Source organism: Mauremys reevesii, linkage group 5 (genome assembly GCF_016161935.1).
Source record: "Mauremys reevesii isolate NIE-2019 linkage group 5, ASM1616193v1, whole genome shotgun sequence".
Lineage (NCBI taxonomy): Eukaryota > Metazoa > Chordata > Testudines > Geoemydidae > Mauremys > Mauremys reevesii.
In genome coordinates, this window is record NC_052627.1 from 61,257,013 (window position 1) to 61,274,844 (window position 17,832).

The 17,832-nt window shown below is 42.5% G+C and overlaps 1 protein-coding gene across 1 annotated transcript in view; it reads left to right on the top strand.

Annotated features, from left to right (window-relative positions):
* Nucleotides 1–17,832, top strand: part of GUCY1A1 (guanylate cyclase 1 soluble subunit alpha 1) — a 139,374-nt gene that overhangs the window by 42,356 nt on the left and 79,186 nt on the right. The gene's annotated exons all lie outside the window — the stretch shown is intronic.

A 17,832-nucleotide genomic window follows, 5' to 3' on the forward strand; every position in this document is an offset into this window, starting at 1 on the left:
TTCAATGGAAAGTCAATGGCCACAGGTTTGTATTTTACATAGAACCTGTGATCAAAATTCTGGTGGCTTCATGACTGATCAATTGGAACTCCTTGAGCTTACTCTGGTCTTCTGCTTTCCCAACTAATTACTGCAGGTTATAATGAGTCAGGGCATGTATCTCATGTATGCTCAAGAGATAATTGCTCTCAAGCAAGCAATATGCTGTACACAAGGGAATGTTGTTTAATTAATGTTCACCAGGTGGTTCTTAGACAACCACTAATGGCAAGAGCAGCACTGGTTGCAAGACCCAATTAGTGCATGTCATATTTCATGCTGCTGGGTTTCTTTTCCAATTACAATTATTCAACAAAAATGGTCCCTGATATACTGTCAGGCTCTGCCTGGAATGTTGCAATGTGCTAATTACCAAAGCAGAATCAATTTCTTAATACATTTTATAAAATAAGAAAACAGCTTTGACATATTACTGACTCAATGCAAAATAGATGCAGCACTATTTCATCTTCTTTTTTTAAAAAAAAAGGTTTTTCACATTACAAAAAATCAATACAGAGTACGGGCTTGCTGGAATTCACGGGAGGGCATGAATACCTCACTGTTCATCTTGGGCCAGATTCTGTGCCCTTACATCACACAAAGGGAGGAAGGATAACCCAGTGGTTGAGGCAATCAGCTGGAACATAGGGAATTGAATGTGGGTCTCCTACTCTACCCTGGTCTTCCAGGTAACCTTGGGTAAGTCATCTAGCCTCTCTGTGCCTCAGTTCCCTCTTCATAAAAGGAATCTCAGAAAGGAGATGGGTACCTCTGGAATAAAACTGCTCATTGAAATATCATGAAAATTACACCTCTGTGACTAAGCCAGTCACGTGATTTAGAGCTCAAGTGAAGTCATTCGTTATTTCATATGCAATCTCATGGATTTCAGCTGGACTGCTCACAGAGTAAGGTACCACTCACCCTGTTCTTTGCTCCCAAGTGCCTGAAAAATTCCAAATGTTACCGTGTTGGACTCACACTGATCATTTATTTTTAAGTGTGCAAAACTTTTCCCCCATGCAGCACCCCTATGTATCAGGACAGGTGCATTGCCTGCAGGCTGTTCTACTTGAATAATGTCTAAAACACATGACTGCACACCAGCCAAGTTACAGTAGGACAAAGGCACATTTAGATTTTAGTACAGAAAGCAGAGGAGCATGATTTTTCGGATGGGACCGTGCCTCATACCTGTTTGTGTTCTGTGCAGGTGAAAGGACTAGGAGCCTTTAGCTCCCATTCCCCCACTTGCACAGTTCACAAAAGCGTCTGGCCAAAAGTCCAAATCCTGGCCCCTATAGCTGGTCTCCCCCATCCTCCGATGAGGTCTTGTGATACTGCACTATCTTCCTAGGAGAAAAGACACCCTGTCCTTTTCTAGCTCATAAGAGGATGGTTTGTTCTTTTTCTTTCTTTCTTTCAGATGAAGGTTTCCAGTCACACTTCTTTTACATGATTGTGGTCAGAGGCTCACCAGCTCCTTCATGGTCCTCTTGTTTGGATTTTGCCATTTCTTTCCCCTTCTCCCATAGGCACCTCTCTATACCATCTAACTTATAAGGGGAAAGGACTGGTAATTCCAAGTCTTTGTGCCAACTGTACTTGCTGATTAGTGTTCAGGTCACTGTGCTGTTGCTGGGACAAATGGACCTGAGTAATGAGGAGCATGTTCATTATTGGTTCAAACAGAACCATGTGAAAACTGTTGCCCCTACACTGCTGCTGTCAGTTCCATGGAGCCCAGTGCTCCATGTTCCCAAATTTGGAAGCTTCTTGGTATCTCAAGTGTCCAAATGGTTGTGAGGTCCTTTAGCAGAGGCTTTAAATATAAACTCTAGAGATATAAGCAGGCATAGTAGTATTAACAGCCTCCAGTCACTTCTTTATTCCCCAACTTCCAGAACAACCCGGGACAATACATACACCACCCTTTAGAAGATTTACAAACAGAAACCAAAGAGATTCTACTCTTCATTCTATATATAAACATAGCATTTACCCCTTGGCATAACCACTAGGGGACCACTGAACGTGACAGGCATACTAGATAATGCACCCTTTACTTGACATTCTGCCTCAAAGACACAAAAAGGCAACTGCCAATACTACAATGAAAAGTGGTGGCAGGATTACATTACCCTATAATGTTGCTCCTCTGGCACTGCCATTTGTGATGGCTAATGAGTACTAGAATGATGGAAGTCTAACAGACGCACAGAAAAGATGCAAGAGGTGGATACAGACAAGTACATGAGTGCAAGGAAACGATGAGACAGTACTGGTCAGCATGATAGTGATCAGGAACAGTCAGCATGGATTCACCAAGGGCAAGTCATGCCTGACTAACCTAATTGCCTTCTATGACGAGATAACCGGCTCTGTGGATGAGGGGAAAGCAGTGGATGTACTATTTCTGGACTTTAGCAAAGCTTTTGATACAGTCTCCCACAGTATTCTTGCCAGCAAGTTAAAGAAGTATGGGCTGGATGAATGGACGGTAAGGTGGATAGAAAACTGGCTAGATGGTCGGGCTCAACGGGTAGTGATCAATGGTTCCATGTCTAGTTGGCAGCCGGTATCAAGTGGAGTGCCCCAAGGGTCGGTGCTGGGGCTGGTTTTATTCAATATCTTCATTAACGATCTGGAGGATGGTGTGGACTGCACCCTTAGCAAGTTTGCAGATGACACTAAACTGGGAGGAGTGGTTGATATGCTGGAGGGTAGGGATAGGATACAGAGGGACCTAGACAAATTAGAGGATTGGGCCAAAAGAAATATGATGAGGTTCAACAAGGACAAGTGCAGAGTCCTGCACTTAGGACGGAAGAATCCCATGCACTGCTACAGACTAGGGACCGAATGGCTGGGCAGCAGTTCTGCAGAAAAGGACCTAGGGGTTACGGTGGACGAAAAGCTGAATATGAGTCAACAGTGTGCCCTTGTTGCCAAGAAGGCTAATGGCATTTTGGGTTGTATAAGTAGGGGCATTTCCAGCAGATCAAGGGATGTGATCATTCCCCTCTACTCAGCACTGGTGAGGCCTCATTTGGAGTACTGTGTCCAGTTTTGGGCCCCACATTACAAAAAGGATGTGGATAAATTGGAGAGAGTCCAGCGGAGGGCACCAAAAATGATTAGGGGGCTGGAGCACATGACTTCTGAGGAGAGGCTGATGGAACTGGGATTGTTTAGTCTGCAGAAGAGAAGAATGAGGGGGGATTTGATAGCTGCTTTCAACTACCTGAAAGGGGGTTCCAAAGAGGATGGATCTAGACTGTTCTCAGTGGTAGAAGATGACAGAACAAGGAGTAATGGTCTCAAGTTGCAGAGGGGGAGGTTTAGGTTGGATATTAGGAAAAACTTTTTCACTAGTAGGGTGGTGAAGAACTGGAATGGGTTACCTAGGGAGGTAGTGGAATCTCCTTCCTTAGAGGTTTTTAAGGTCAGGCTTGACAAAGCCCTGGCTGGGATGATTTAGTTGGGTTTGGTCCTGCTTTGAGCAGGGGGTTGGACTAGATGACCTCCTGAGGTCCCTTCCAACCCTGAGATTCTATGATTCTATGATAGGTTGTGGTATCAGCATATCAGCAACCTAACCATTGTCATTTTTTTTGTAGGCATCACAGAAAAGGAGAGTTTTAAAGAGGGTTTTGAGGGTGGATAATGAGGTCACTTACAGATGTTTATGGAGTGCTCCTCCCAAGCTGGAGGAACAGACTGGGAGAAAGGACCAGGGTGCTTGTTTGCAAATTTCACAAGTGAGTGATGGAGGCAGACATCATGGGCTGATCAGAAGTGGGCATCAACCTTTGATCATGAATAAGTGATAATAAGTATAGTGAGGCTGTGAAGGGCCTTGAAAGGTAAGACAAGCAACGTATGTCTGATGATATATAGAGAAGAGGGAGCCGGCAAAAGGATTCCAAAGATGGATTACACAGTCAAAGCAATGGACTAGAAAAGTGATCTTTGAAGCAGCTTTCTGAATAGTATGAGGAGGACACAATCACATTTGTGAAGATCAGAGAAAAGAAGGGGGCAGTTGTTAAGAGGTAAGATAATGAGAGCTTGCACATTAATTTTGGCTTTGTGAATGCAGTGTTATGTGGAAAGAATCAGCAAGATTTAGACAGCCTAGATGTGAAGCCATAGAGAGATGTCTAAGATGACACCCAAGTTACAAGACTGATAGTGGTGTGTGGTCCACTGCCATAGAAGGAAATAGGAGGGGCCAAGATTAAGAGCTCTGTTTTAGCCATGATTCACTTGAGCTGAATGAGGGGAGGCCAGTGAGACAGGTCAAGGTTTTAGTCTGGACAGAAGACGACAAGTCTGGAGTAGAGAGATCTGTGATTTGTCAGAATAGAGATGATAGCTGAATTTGTGTTTGCAGAGATTGCCCAGAAATCAGTTGCAGAGGGAGACAGGAAAGGGACCAAGGACAGTGCCCTGTGGAGCCCCCACAGAAAGTTGGAGGATGCAGATAGAAGATCTCCCAACAGACACACTGAAGAAGCAATGAGAGGTAGGAGAGAACCAGGGGAGGACAGAGTTCACAGAAGCTAAAGAAGGACAAGATTTCAAGGAAGAGCATGGTTGATGGAGTACTGGTTTGAAACTCTGGCTAGGAAGAATTCATAAGAGATGTTGGTGAGAATGTTTCTGTGGAGTGTAAGGACCAGAAGTAAGATTGGAGAGTTTCTATGGTGGAACTGGAAGAGAGGAACTCCAGACAATGATTACAGACATATTCAAGGAGTTTAGAGCTGAAATGGAAAAGGCAGGTGTAGAGGTAGCTGGACAGGCAAGTGAAGTCAATTATGTTTTTTTAAAAAATTGGTGAGACTAGAGCATGCTTGTATTGGGGGGAAGAGCCAGAGGAGAGTGAGAATGTAAGGAGAAGAATAAGGAAGGGGATGAAAGCAATTATGAAGGAGATCAGGAGATGCGATGGGGCTACAAGGGCAAGTGGAGAGGTTAAAGGAGGAAAGCAGATCAGAAATGTCTATGTTCATTCTGTCCTGGGCCTTTATACATAGATTGTTAATAGGAGTGTTAACGCCAATTATGAGAGTGATCTTTGTGAACGGGACACTTTCCCACTAGAATTTGGAGTGAGATAGTCTGGTCATTTCACAGACGCCACTGAATGGCTGTGAGAGGGTAACATTTGTCATTGCTAATATGAGGCAAACTAGAATAGATAGACTGAGTGATGAGGACAGTAGATCTAATTATCAATCCCTTAAATATCCATTTTTACTCAGCTGCTACTTTTAAAAATTGTATTGTTCAGAATTGTTACCCAGGGGAGGGTTGCTATCTGGTCAGTTGACACATAGAAAGCTTTCCTGAAGCAAAGTTAGCATGGAAAACTTGTCTTATTTTACACACTCTTCTTGACTGCATTTCCTGCTCAGCCCTGCCATCTCCTTCAGCATATGCTACACTCACTTATTCCACCTTGCAGTGATTCAGCACCATGTAATTTACATCACAATATGGCACCTTTGGATTTGGCTCCATCAGACTGAGTGTAGTAGTAATCCCAATTTTTCCTTTTGTAATTCTGGCAAGTTAGCGGTCAACTCTAAGAGTGGGCACATTTTCATTTGATTCTTGTGCCTCAGTGACAATGTTAGCTAATATGTTTACTTTTACACAGTGCTTAATTTCTAAAGAAAGAGGGACTGGGGCTCAAGCAAAACAATATGGCATTTTCTGCAGCGTGTGACCTTGCATGCACTGTACGTGCAAGGTCACACTGCATCGAGGATGCATTTTGTAGGACAAATTGGCATGTTCCACACAGTATGACCTTGCACGCATTATACGTGTGATGGCATGTCTTGGATGCAAATGTAGAATTGCATGCCTCACTAAACTCCACTAATTGATTTGTGCCAGGGCTGAGCCGCAGCAAGTCCCAGCACAAAATAAGCTCTGCCTTTACATGGATATCCTAGATCCCACAGGAACAAAAACATCCATATTTGTAAAAAAAAAAAAAAAAAAAAAAAAAGAGTCCGGTGGCACCTTAAAGACTAACAGATTTATTTGGGCATAAGCTTTCATGGGTAAAAAAACCTCACTTCTGTGTGAGGAAGTGAGTTTTTTACCCATGAAAGCTTATGCCCAAATAAATCTGTTAGTCTTTAAGATGCCACCAGACTCCTTGTTGTTTTTGTGGATACAGACTAACATGGCTACCCCCCCACACCCAGATACTTGACATCCATATTTGTGTTATCAATCTCTTTTGCAAACCTACAGGATGTGATACCTCTACCCCACACTCAGTGACAACCTATTTAGGACTTTAACTACAGAAAAACCCTGGGAAATGTATATTTTTTCCTCAGTTTGCATTTTGTCCGAGATCCAATTCTCACTGAAGTAAACGACAGCCTTTCCATCAACTTTAATAGGATCAGGATCCATGTGTCAGGAAAGCTGTCCATATTTTACATATCATATAGGTAGCACCAAGTGTAAATCACAATTTCATAGAGGACATGGAACTGTGAAAATGCTCCCAAACTGTGATCTTTCAAGTATTACTTTAGCTTACTGTGCTGTGCACATGCGGAAGAGCAGACTGCTGTTCACACGGATGAAAGAACGGAGTGCAGGGTCCAAACTTAGTCAGCATCAAGGGCTACTGGTGAAATTCATTCCGTGCATAGTCACCAAGTTTGCTTGTAAAATTCTTTCAGTACAAACTCCATGAAATTCAAGACTTTGCCACTTACATGGTGATGAATTTTCTACATACTGTGATAGACCCAGGCTGGTTGGGTACAGCAGAATAGCAGAAGGCAGATATACTGGCCACTGGATTAACAGTTTTCTGTTCCCTGACTGACCAGAGCAGGGGCTGCTCCAGGCTAATGAGAACACCTGACTCTAATTAACCTGCAAAGAGTCAGGTGAGGCCATTCAGTTAATGTGACCACCTGACTCTAATTAAGGCCCTGCTGTTACTATAAAAAGGGCTCATTCCAGTCAGGCAGGGAAGCCAGGGAGTCAGAGGAGAGGAAGTGTGGCTGGTTACTGAAGACACCCTCAAACCATCATTAAAGGAGCCCTAAGGTAAGGGTGAAGAAGGGAAAAGCAGGAGAGCTGTGGGGAAGTGGCCCAGGGAAATGTAGCAACTCTGGCAGTGAAAGGTTGGCTGCCAACAACTGCTACCATTAGGGTCCCTGGGCTAGTACCCGGAGTAGAGGGCAGGCCCGGGTTCCCCCCCAACCCACCACTACAGGAACAGCTCCTGGAAGGGGAAGTCAGGTCCCTGTCAGGATAGGAGGCTGAACAGAGACTGTGGGAATTCTCTCACCAACCTCCTTGCAGCCTCTGATGAAAAGGGCTCAGTAGACTGTAACCCTGGTGCTAGAGAGAGAAGGGCTACATGGAGGGTCACAGTGAGCCACTGAGGTTAAGCATAAACCGCCTAGAAGCGCAGGACCCACAGGAGCAAGGTCAGAGCTCTGGCACAATACATACATACATAGTGATTTACACAGGGCCTTAAGCACGGGATCTATTTCAAACTCAGAGCAATATTAATGAATACAGTAAAAAAGGAAAAAAAATCACTCATTTTTCTTTTACACTGTTTGTACTTGTAACCCTGGCAACTCAGCTGTCAAAATAACAATGAGAACTTTTTGAACAAAAAAATCTATAATGTCTCAATTGCAACAGTACCAAGTATGTGCCTTTAATGAGATGTTGCTTTGGTCACTGTGGAAACCACACATCATCTGCTGTCTGTCAGACCATGTTGTGTGACACCTGCCTCTGCTTTGTGGTATCAAAGCAATGGATGCAAATTGTGGTATCCTGGCACACATTATTATGTTTTATATGAAAACATAAAAATATGGATTTTATTATTTATAACTTATTTGCAATTCATTCTTCTAGGTCGCATTTGTTACCTCCCATGATCTCCTCCTCATCCTCCAATTTAGAGAAATATCACTAACAGCCAACTCCCATTTGTCTTATCATACAGGCCTAGTCTGACTGTCTCAAATGAGAATACCTGCATGATTACAGGGAGTAGGATTTGGCCTTCAGTAGAACTCCAATATACTACTGAAAGTGAGAATGTCTCAAGACTTTTCATTGCTTGAGCAGTATTTTCATCATCAACAGTAATGCCTAAGGGTGCCAATCAGAATGGGGGTTCCATTGTACTAACACAGTTAGGCACCTTAGACTGAGATTCACAACACCTGAGTTGGTATCTCTTCCCATTCACTGCACAGGAGCTTAGATGCCCAACTGTCTGAGGTGCCTATGTCTACACTACGAAATTAGGTCGATTTAATAAAAGTCAGTTTTTTAGAAATCAATTTGATACAGTCTATTGTATGTGTCCCCACTAAGTGCATTAAGTCGGTGGTGTGCGTCCACAGTACCAATGCTAGTGTTGACTTTCGGGGCATTGCACTGTGGTAGCTATCCCACAGTTCCCACAGAGTCCGCCGCCCATTGGAATTCTGGGTTGAGCTCCTAATGCCTGATGGGGCAAAAACATTGTCATGGGTGGTTCTGGGTACATGTCGTCAGGCCCCCTTCCCTCCCTCCCTACGTGAAAGCAATGGCAAAAAATCGTTTCTCGCCTTTTTTCCTGGTTACCCATGCAGATGACATACCATGGCAAGCATGGAGCCCGCTCAGCTCACTGTCATTGTATGTCTCTTGGGTGCTGCTGGCAGATGCAGAACTGCATTGCTACACAGCAGTATCCCCTTGCCTTGTGGATAGCAGACAGTGCAATATGACCGCTAACCATTGTCATTGTCCCATGGGTGCTCCTGGCCAACCTCGGTTAGGTTGGTCGGTGGTGCCTGGGCAGACATGAGTGCGCCTGGCCAACCTCGGTGACGTCAGCTGGGGACACCTGGACAAAAATGGGAATGACTCCTCAGGTCATTCTCTAAGTTTTGTCTAATGGAGATTCAGTCCTGCCTGGAATATCATGCCAGCTGGAGGCTTCTGCCTCAGGCTGCTCTCCCAGTCAGCAGCACCACGCGATCGCACCTACCGCATCCTACCCCTTGCTCCCATAGCTCATGAAGCCTGGACAGTAGTAAGGAGCAGTTCAACTATAGGCTGAGCAAGTGCATAATGGTGGTAGAATGTGCCTTTGGACATTTAAAAGCTCGCTGGCGCAGTTTACTGACTCGGTTAGACCTCAGTGAAACCAATATTCCCATAGTTATTACTGCTTGCTGTGTGCTCCACAAGATCTGTGAGAGTAAGGGGGAGATGTTTATGGCGGGGTGGGAGGTTGAGGCAAACCGCCTGGCCACTGATTACGCACAGCCAGACACCAGGGTAGTTAGAAGAGCACAGCAGGGCGCACTGTGCATCAATGAAGCTTTGAAAACCAGTTTCATGACTGGACAGGCTACGGTTTGACAGTTCTGTTTGTTTCTCTTTGATGAAAACCCACTCCCCTTGGTTCACTCTACTTCCCTATAAGCCAATCGCCCTCCCCCCCTTTGATCTCTGCTTGCAGAGGCAATAAAGTCATTATTGTTTCAAACTCATGCATTCTTTATTTATTCATCACACAAATGGGTGGAGAACTGCCAAGGTAGCCCAGGAGGGGTGGGGGAGGAAGGAACCACAGCAGTAGGGTAGTTGTAGGGGCACTCCCTAGAATGGCATGCAGCTCATCATAGAAGCGGCATGTCTGGGGCTCTGACCCGGAGCAGCCGTTTGCCTCTCTGGTTCTTTGGAAGGCTTGCCTGAGCTCCTTAAGTTTCACACGGCACTGCTGCGGGTACCTGTTATAACCTCTGTCCTTCATACTCTTGGAGATTTTTTCAAATATTCTGGCATTTCATCTTTTGTAATGGAGTTTGGATAGCACAAATTCATCTCCCCATACAGCGATCAGATGCAGTACCTCCTGTTCGGTCCATACTGGAACTTTTTTGCGATTCTGGGACTGCATGGTCACCTGTGCTGATAAATTTGCCACGCTGGCCAAACAGGAAATGAAATTCAAAAGTTCGCGGGGCTTTTCCTGTCTACCTCGCCAGTACATCTGAGTTGAGAGCGCTGTCCAGAGTGGTCACAATGGAGCACTCTGGAATAGCTCCCGAACGCCAGTACCGTAGAATTGCATCCACACTACCCCAAATTCAACCCATCAGGGTTGATTTCAGCACTAATCCCCTTGTCAGGGAGGAGTACAGAAATTGATTTTTAGAGCCCTTTAAGGCTTCGTTGTGTGGACGGATGCAGGGTTAAATTGATCTAACACTGCTAAATTCAACCTAAACTCGTAGTGTAGACCAGGGCAGTGATTCACAAAAATGAGCTCACCTAAGCTAGCCAATAGGAGATGCTAACTAAAGGGGTGTGTGCTATAGGATGCAGGGGAACACCTATTTCTGTTTGGGATTCTCAGCTGCTAACCCTGTCTTGGCTACACTGTTAGCAAGACACTGTGGGGTAGGAGGAGCAGGCCCGGCTTAAAGAGTTTTGGAGCTCTGTGTACTATGTAAGTTACGGGTCCCCACCTTTTGTAAACTAGATATCAAAGCATCGCCGCCCCATGCAGACCCAGAATTCCCCTCTCCCCACCTCACCCCACAGAGACACCCAAATGCCTCATCTACCCCACATACACTCCAACAACCCTCCACCAGCCCCCACTTATCCTGGCAGCCCCCACCCACATCTTCAAGAGCCTTGACACACATCCCATTCAGACATCCCATGCAGCCCCCCAACACCTCAGCTCCCCACTCCTCACCCCCACTCTCCCCTCTGCCCTTCCCCTGTAGCCTCCTCAACATCCCCCAATCACCCCATAGCTCACCATCAATTGACCCCAAGCTCCTCACTCACTCCCACTGGGACATTCTTGGCCGTGCACCAGCACCCTCTAACTTGGTGCTCCACTCCCATCCTGGGCTAAGGTGGCTCCTCTTGATTCCAACTTCCCAGCTTTGGGGTGGAACAATGGATAGGTTTATAGTCTTGCCTTTAAAGACACATACTGTTTGCTTATCAGCTATGTCTGCTTACTTTCATTATCTGCCTGATTTTTTTAATTCAAAAATAACCGTAGAGAAATTAAAATGCTCCACTGTTCTCTCTTCAGTCATTTCTATTATAAAAAGTCTAATTGTTGTGAGAACCTTTCCTCAGTACTCATCAGTAACTTTTAAACTTGAATAAATCATAATAGTTGCAATCAATGGTCTTCTCTAATTAAAACAACAATTATTTTACATTCCCAACTGACACATGAAAATTTCTTATGCCAAATTCTATATTGATATACACTCTGTACAACCCCATCAAAGTCTGTGCAACATATGGCTCCCTGAATCTAATTAACTGTTGAAGTTGACTATTATGGTATGTTTCATGCCACGGTCGAGATTCAAAGCTCAAGATTTGGGCTAGATTTAGACCCAGAATAAGCAGACGCTACTCCTTGGAGTTCATTGACTCCAAGTCAAAGTTTAGTTTCTGTATCTAATTCACTTGTTGCTATTGATGTATGTTCTCTACTCTTGCGGTTTCAAGTTCCTTTTATGGTAAAAGAAACACTGAAATAACACAGCACCTAAAACATTCAGCTACAGCGGACAAAACATGGATATTAATAACATGTACTATGTTTTGTTTTTATAAAGGTTATTTTCCTTTAACCTATTAGATGCAGGAGGTTCTGTTCATTATCTGGTGCCTTTCAACTAGGCTATTAATAAGATCAGCATATGCAGCAAAATTCCATAGAATGCAATTTTTATGCAATTCCATAACATCACTAATTTTATTCAGTGCTCTTCATGATAAGAAGTGTTAAATCTCTCTACTTTAATAATAATTCCTATGGTAATTTGTAGTCACTTCTTTCCACAAAACCAAGGTAATCTATGCCTACATCATTCAATGCCACTCTTAGTGTCCTGTTTTCCTCACAGCACTATTTAATCAGGTATTGCCTTGGGACTGTAAGGCAATTGAAATAGAGGATTCATGTAGCAGATCAACAGCACAGCTAAGGAGAATCATTTTGAGTGAGGGTGAGAAGTTAGATGGTTTTTTTTAAGAGTTTCATTAAATAAATTACTGTACTTTCCATTCCTCATCCCTACATTGCAGAAAGAAGAGACCTACTTCATTTGAGCAAGATATTTCAATTATTCAGATTTCAGTAAAAGGTATTTTAGCCTCCACTGGGAATCCAACAGATTCCTTTAGAATCATTCAGTTGGTCTCTAATTGTTTCTAGAGATCTGTCTTGGTTTCTACCAAGAGACATGTAGTCACAGGAACCAGGAGACCAGCGGATTTGTGTGAAAACCTAGTTCTAACTGGAACTAAAAAACTGACATTTTTAAATAAAAATGTTGAATTTTTTTGAAAAAATTGTAACTGGAATTTCCACTGGGATTCTCATGATCAAAGGAATGCTGGACTTCTTCATCCATAAATTCAATGGGCCAGACTGGGCTGCTCTGGTGACATGACCATCAGTAACTAGCTATCCTGGGAGTTCCCTTTCAAAAAGGCAATCTCTGTGTGGTAGAGAGCTAGTGTATAGTGCTCTATGTCACTCCTCTCAAAGCCCTAAGAACAGGAGGCATGACACAGAGGAAGGGGTGTGGCTAGCTCAGATAAACCAGAGAATCTGGGTAAAAATATAGCTTAGCCATAAACTTTCCTTGTCATCTCAGTTATGTTAAATTTGTTGAAAGTCTAGTTTACAGAAAGGCCCACATCACACACAAGCCAGCATCCTGGATACCACTTGGAATCTAAAACTGAAGGACATACCTACCTATTTTAGGATTGTACACTGCCCCCCCGCCACTCACTTGAGCACATTTTTCTTCATTTATTTCTTTGGTTTTTACAAGTTTTTATTTTGTTTTATTTTCAGTTAGGTGAGTGTTTGGGTAGGTGAAAGCGTCTTTTGTGAATGACATTCTTCTGGTGACAAAGAGTCCTGTGGCACCTTATAGACTGACAGATGTATTGGAGCATGAGCTTTCGTGGGTGAATACCCACTTCGTCAGACGTATTCACCCATGAAAGCTCATGCTCCAATACTTCTGTCAGTCTATAAGGTGCCACAGGACTCTTTGTCGCTTTTTACAGATCCAGACTAACATGGCTACCCCTCTGATACTATTCTGGTGGAAAGGCTTTTTCAAGAGGAAGGATTTTTCAGCATTTCTGAAAGATGGACAGACTCTGGACTCACCTAATCTCTTCTGGAAGTTCATTCTATAGCCAGATTTCCTGTACCAAGAATGTTTTGTCCCCAGTTCTCACATGCGTCATCTTAGGCTTTATGCGCTGCACTGTCCCAAACAAGCACAATTGTCTCAGCAGTTGATAGGCTGAAATAAAGTCTTTCATCTAGTTGAGACTTGATACATTAATTGTAAGTTCTGCTGCCAAAGCAGCGAGCCTAACTGGCTATAGAAGAGCTCCTGGAGGTTTTATTACTTTTCATAGTTTCTCTCTTTTTTCCTTTATTATTGGTTAAATTGATCTGAGTGTTGCTAACAGAACAAAATTCCTTTGAGAGAAAAAAAAATACAAGAATATATTATTTACACTGCAATGAACCAGTCCTGTAAAGCACTGAGTGCCTTGCAATCCCATTTACATCAATGAGATTTGTAATCTATGTCATGCTGTCTGGAGTGGCTCACGACTGAGTGTGCCTATCTCAGAGCAGACTGTAAAAAACAGGGCAGCCACCCCAAACTAGTGGTGTGTTCTATAATTAGATTTCACCATGCCAGCAACAAATGTGAACTCCAGGATCATTATAGCCGTTTTACCATGTAGTCACACACAATCCCCCTATGCTAAACCATTTATACTGAACACAGTGGTTCTCAAACTCTTTTTCGCAGACCACTTGAAAATTGTTGAGGGTCTGGGTGGACCACTTAATAATCTTTCCAAATGTTGTCTGTACCATTAGCTAACTATTGTAAAGCGCTTTGGATAAAAACACTATATATATATAAAAATAACAATTTTTTGTTCTACAAATAAAAGCACACAACTCATATTTTAATATCAGTAGTCTTACCTTTCTAATGCGATGGATGTGCCCTCTCTCCCCCATCACAGCAGCCCCCGAGCTGGGGCTGGGAAGGAGGGACGCTTCTCCCTGGCAGCTGCAGTCCTCGAGCTGGGGAAAGTTGCCTCTTTCCCTGGCCACTGCAGCCCTGCATGTCCCAAATCCCGCCCCCCCCATCCCCTCTTCTCACCCCACTGCCCCCTCCCATCTACCCCTTATTCCCCCAAGGCCACCACCTCACCTTACATGTGCATCTTCTCCAGGGTCCAAGCACCTAATTAGTGGAGCCACTCCTGCTTGGCTCTACGGACCACAGTTTGAGAACCTCTGTGCTAAACTATCTGTTTGACTTTGTGTTTAGCTGTGACACTCTGATTGCCTCTCTCAGGTCTGAGGAAGAGCTCTGTGTAGTTTGAAAGCTACTCTCTCTCACCAACAGAAGTTTGTCCAATAAAAGATATTACCTCACCCACCTTGTCTTTCTAATATCTTGGAACCGACCTGACACAGCTACAACAACACTGCAGAAGTAGAAATTGGTAAGTATACTGGGTTATTTCTTAGGTCTTGCCTTAAAAATATCAAATCATGCACCGATATTAATGCTTAGTCTTGTAATCTGTATCAGATTTCCCAAATTCACTCAGAACTGCAGAATAGAAGAAATAATCACTTTATGGCTTAAAGCTGGTATTATTTTTAGGTATCTGCCAAACAATCAGACTATAAGAATTTTAGAAGTTTGACCCTTTGAAGATTTCCCATATAAGAAAACTTGTGATCCAGATTTTCAGTACAAAGAAAGCAACATTTCTCACTCTCCCACTCTGTTTTACTTGGCTTAAATTTCCATAGGAACTTCTCTTTCCCACAGAGTACTTTGAAATGACTGTGAGAGAACCATTCCTTTTCCTAATGGCCAGTAAAGTTCACTGACCATTTAATAAAGGACAATGACTGGCTAATTGTGGGCCAATAATTTTTTTTCAGTAATTGATAGACTACATGATGATTATCACCAAATCTGAAAATAAATTTTATTATGCAATATCCTAAGGAAATGTTCCTAGAAATGTCCTGCCATCCATACTGCAAAGAAGAAATGGATAAGTTTGACAATGTAGCCCATTGCTCTTTTGACATTTACTGGAGGACGTCCCACTGATCTGCATGGAATGGGTAGAGAGGCACTCAGCACCTCAGAAAATTAGGAAGTAAGTTTGCCACAGGATAGATAGAGGGAGGGTTTGCACAATACAAGCAAGTACAGAAATATAAACCTTGAAACCCTTCTGGTGCTGAGCACCTTCTACATATAGTTGAAGGTCCTCAACTCACACTGAAGGCATGTAATACCTCAATGCATCATAAAAGCTTCAGTGCTTCTTCTCCTGTTACTGTACTTGTCTTTTTGGGGTAAAAGTCAGACACACAGCCTGCCCCTGGATTTCACCCCTCAGCCCTAGTATGAAGTACAACATTTCTGGCTTTGAGGGGATATCTGAATGTCACCATACATGAGTCCATGATCAGTTTACAAAATTAATCTCATTTATGAAAAGCAGTAATAGGAATTATGTTTAAAACTTTCAATAAATATAGTCGATTATATGGTGAGAGTGAGGTTTGAGTTTACTTTTTAATAGTCTATATGTAAGTTCAATGTATAACTGAACTGCACTTTTAGGCTCTGCTTTTCATCCTAGCTTTATCTGAGCTTCTGTGTTTGGGTTGGCAATTTTACAAATACAAAGGATTGAAGGAGCAATTTTGCATATGCAAATACATGATTTCATTTAGATATGTAATTGGGAATAAAAACAGGCCAGGGTTAAGGTCTGCATCCCCCGGACCTCCATACTGGAACTACTCATGCTAGTAAGCACGAGGCTTGGAAATTAGTATGTTTAGGATCACTTCCTAAATCCTGCACTGGCAGGTCATTTAGGCTTTTACAATCTCTAATTTCTATGATCTAGAAATTTGCCAGTTGCTAAAGATGAGCAGTACTTTGGTTCATCAAGGCAGGTATTCTGTTTCCAGTGTGGGCATATCTTCCTTTCCCCTAGCCAAACCTCATGGTGTGAATCTTCACACCAACAGTCTGACTGTCTCATATACACAGCTTAAATTTTCTAGCAACACTGTAGAGTATGCACTCAGATAACTATTTATTAAAAATCTATACCCTTACTTTTTTATTTCTCACTGTAAGCTTTCAATAGGCTTGGGCCATGAGCCAGTCATTAATTTCCAGGAAATACCCTGCAACTTGATCACTGTTGCATAAAACTATAATGCAACAATTAATTTTGCCTGTACATCAGTATAAATCGTTATGACCTCTTTAATTTTACTTTATAATTGATATTGTAAAACACTGACGTACCACAAATCTATATTTTCCAAACTACTGTAACCACTCTGATACTGGCATCTTTCTGACTAGCAGCCAAGTTAATGCTTCAAGGGATGCACATACAGTATGGATTCAATCTGGCAACATGCTAGGAACTCTGGTCCTGATCTAGAGAAGCACTTATGCACATGCTTAACTTTAAGCCCGTGAGTAGCTCTATCAATTTCATGTGATTCCTCAAAGTTAATAATTTGTTAAAACAGAAAGAATTAAAAAGTTCACACCAAACACTAGCGTGTGCACAAGTCTCCTGAGGACTTCACATATACTGACTTCAGTGGTAGCCATATGCATGCATCTGAAGACAGAATTTGGCCCTTTGACAGCAAAAAAACAAAAAAGCCCTTTCAATGCAGTTTGTGGATAAATGTTTTGTACCAAGGACCTTTGTATTGCAAACAAAACGTACCACTGCTTTGTCTGTTCAGTATTGTGTTTGATTTAATTTACTCAAAACCATAACCACACACCACACATTAAAGAACACCTCCTTCAGCGGACACTTATATTCAACATGCTCAAAATATACAATTATTCCCAGCTAGACAGAAGTTTATTATATTTCTTGGACATTTAACTATTTTACCTTTATAATGTGTTACCAGAAAGTTTATCTATTGAACTGAAACATTTAAAAAATATTTCTGTGTTAGTCACAGAATTAGTAAACATGGTGAATTAACTATATGTGGTCACTTTCAAGTCTCAGCCATATTGATTATCTTCTTTATCACACCAGGCCCAAAAATACACATAGAACTAGATTCTGCATCTCTTATTCATACTGAGTAGAATCTATTTGTGCAGTAGTCTATGGAAATCAATGGGAATAGACTGGTGAGTAAATTCAACATGAGTAAAGGCTACCAAATCTGGTGAACATTAAAAAAGAATGCTTCTCACTTTAACAACACTTTATTTTGGAACATGGTAGTATTACATGGCTATCAATTTTCCCTGCACAGAGTTTCTCTAATAGCCCATTTTAAATTAATCCTGACATCTTTGATGGTCTTTCTACATGAAGAAATGGTGTTCTTTTGCCATCCTGACATTTTACTTCCCACTGAGTTCAGAACACAGGTGATTCACCTGTGCTTCAGTTGCCCAGTTAGGGAAGCTTTACAGTTTCTTTGCCCTACCAGATAACATGAATCAGAATCTAGCCCATTATACTACCTGATTTTCACTGTTTTGCTGATGTGGTCATAGAGTTCTAGTACATTAGAGAAGTATGATTTTACTTTACTGAAGCCATGCTCATGTGCCTTTATTGTATTGT